Here is a 3450-nt window from a genome sequence, read left to right as displayed (position 1 = left end):
AGACACAGAGAGTTACCTACAAGGGATCACCCATTAGATTATCAAATGATTTCTTAACAGAAACACATAAGGCCCTAAGGGAATGCAATGATGTATACAAAGTGATGCAAAGAAGGGACTGAGTCCAAGAATACTCTATCCAGCAAGGTTATCATTCAAAATTGAAGGGAAAATAAGGAGCTATGCAGAAAAAAAAGGCTAAGGAAGTTTATCGCCACCAAACCAGCAATGCAAGAATTGCTAAAGGGTCTGTTATAAAAAGAAGAAATAGGAAGGGAGGAAGCAGCACAGGCATAAACAATAAGAATGGCAACAAACAAGTACCTATCAATAATAACATCAAATGTAAATGTATTAAATGCCCCAATCAAAAGACATAGGCTAGCTGAGTGGATAAGAAAACATGATCCATATGTCTGCTGTCTACAGGAAACCCAACTCAGAAAAAAGAACTCACACAGACTGATGGTGAAGGGATGGAAAAAGGTTTTCCAAGTGAATGGAAATGAAAAAAATGTGAGGTAGCAATACTTATATCTGACAAATTAGACCTCAAAGTGAAAGCCATAACAAGAGATAAGGAAGGTCACTTCATAATACTAAAGGGGTCAATTCAACAAGAAGATATAACTCTCTTAAACATATATGAACCCAATACAGGAGTACTAAAATACATTATGGTGTTTGTAGTTTACATATTTTGGATTAGTTGTCATTTATAGTTTGCATTTTTTGGATTAGTTGTTTTTTTATTGGAGTTTTCTCCCCATATAGATATATTTTACCTCTTCTTTTTTCTTCTCTTTCTTTTCTCTCTTTTCATACCCCACTAACACCACTGGACAAATCATCTAAAGAAAAAATCAGCAAAGAAATATAAATCCTAAATGACTGGGTAGATCAGATGGAATTAAGCAGCATCGCTCTGGTGGTCACCTTTATTTCGGGTTATTAGTACCATGAATACATTTATGTTTGGTGACCTGTGTGTTGTGTCTTCTTGTGTTGTATTTTGTGTCTTTAAGTCAATGGAGGAGAGAGAGAGAGCTACATAACCAGACATCCAGGGAACAGCGATCATGGGGAGACAAAGAAATAGTCATTATAAGAAAGAAAAGGAGGAATCACGAGAAAAGGAAATAAATGAAATGGAGGCAAGCAATATGAAAGACAAAGAATTCAGAGTAATGGTCATAAAGTCACTGAAAAGGATGGAAGAGAAATTCAACAATATGTATAAGAACCAAGAAGAAATGAAAAATGACATTGCTGCTATAAAGAACTCAATAGAAAGCATCAACAGTAGACTGGAAGAAGTGAAGGACCGCATCAGTAAACTAGAAGACAAGGTAGGAAAGAATACCCGAGCAAAGCAGCATCTGGGTTACCAAAGAGACCAAAGAAGAAATAAAAAGTATCGTGGCAACAAATGATAATGAAAACACAATAATACAAAATGTATGAGTCACGGTGAAAGCAGTCTTGAGAGGGAAGTTCATAGGTCTACAGGCCTATCTCAATAAACAAGAAACAATGGTAATAACATTTCTAACCTTACAACTCAAAGAGGTAGAAAGAGAGAAACAAGAAAAGACCAGCATAGCCAGAAGGAAGGAAATAATAAAGATCAGAGCAGAGATAAATGACATAAAGACCAAAAAACAATACAAATATCAACAAAACCAAGAGCTGGTTCTTTGAAAGGATAAAAAAGATTGATGATCCTCTAGCCAGGCTCACCAAAAAGCAAAAAGAGAGGACCCAAATAAAGAAAATCAGAAATGAAAGAGTTGAAGTAACAACCGATCTCACAGAAATACAAAAGATAATGAAAAAAATACTATGAACAACTCTGTTCCAACAAAATGGACAACCTGGATGAAATGGACATTTTCTTAGAAAAATACAAGTTCCCAAAACTCAATCAGGAAGAACCAAAAAACCTGAATAGCCCAATAATTACCAAATAAATTGAGGAAGCAATCAAAAATCTTCCAGCAAACAAAAGCCCTGGTCTGGATAGCTTTACAGGGGAGTTCTACCAAGCATTCAAAGAAGAACTAAAACCTATCCTACTCAGACTATTCCAAAAAATTCAACAGGAAGGCACACTTCCAAGCTGTTTCTATGAAGCCAGCATTACCCTAATCCCAAAACCAGATAAAGACACCACAATAAAAGAGAACTACAGGCCAATGTGCTTGATGAACATAGATGTTAAAATCCTCAACAAAATTCTAGCAAATCAGATTCAGCATTACATTAGAGAGATCATACATCATGACCAAGTGGGATTTATTCCGGGGATGCAAGGATGGTACAATAGCTGCAAATCAAAAAATGTGATACATCACATAAACAAACTGAGAGACAAGAATCACATAATCATATGAATCAATGCAGAAAAAGCATTTGACAAAATCCAACACCCTTTCTTGATAAAAACTCTTAGCAAAGTGGGAATTGAAGGATCATACCTCAACATGATAAAAAGCCTTATATGACAAACCTACAATCAACATCATAATCAATGGGCAAAAACTAAACTCATTTCTCCTAAGAACAGGAGCAAGACAGGATGCCCACTTTCACCAATCCTGTTCTATATAGTACTGGAAGTTCTAGACATAGCTGTCAGACAAGATGAAGAAATAAAAGCGATCCAAATTGGAAAAGAAGAAGTTAAACTGTCCTTATTCACAGATGACATGATACTATATATAGAAAATCCCAAACACTTCATCAAAGAACTACTAGACCTAATAAACGAATCTGGCAATGTAACAGGATACAAAATTAACATCCAGAAATCTATGGCCTTTTTATGCACCCATCATGAACTCACAGAAAGAGAAGCTTAAAAACAATCCCATTTTCCATTGCACCAAAAAAATTAAGATACCTAAGAATAAACCTAACTAAGGACATAAAAGACCCATAATTGGAAACTATAGGACATTGAAAAAAAAGAGATAGAGGAAGACATAAACAAACAGAAGAACATACCATATTTAGGTATTGGTAGAATCAACATCATTTCAATGTCCATACTACCCAAAGGAATCTACAGATTTAATGCAATCCCCATTAAAATACCAATGGCATATTTCAAAGATCTAGAACAAATTCTCCAAAAAATCACCTGGAATAAACAAAGACCCCAAATAGCCACAGCAATCCTGAGAAAGAAGAACAAAGTTGGAGGGATCATAATACCAAATATCAAGCTGTATTACAAGCCACAGCTCTCAAAACTGCATGGCACTGGCAGAAGAACAAACATATAGACCAATGGAACAGAACAGAGAACCCATAAATCAACCCAAGCCATTATGCTCAATTAATATTTAACAAAGGAGGCAAGAGCATGCAATAGAGTCAAGACAGTCTCTTCAATAAATGGTGTTGAAAAAATTGGTCAGATGCATGCAAAAAAATGAAATTATAACA

General features: G+C 35.3%; 1 protein-coding gene across 1 annotated transcript in view; it reads left to right on the top strand.

The window, feature by feature from the left end:
• Nucleotides 1–3450, top strand: part of COL4A6 (collagen type IV alpha 6) — a 111866-nt gene that overhangs the window by 31545 nt on the left and 76871 nt on the right. The window lies entirely within an intron of this gene.

This window comes from Myotis davidii, unplaced genomic scaffold (genome assembly GCF_000327345.1).
Source record: "Myotis davidii unplaced genomic scaffold, ASM32734v1 scaffold215, whole genome shotgun sequence".
In the NCBI taxonomy this organism is placed as follows: Eukaryota; Metazoa; Chordata; class Mammalia; order Chiroptera; family Vespertilionidae; genus Myotis; species Myotis davidii.
This window is presented reverse-complemented; position numbering and strand designations above follow the sequence as displayed.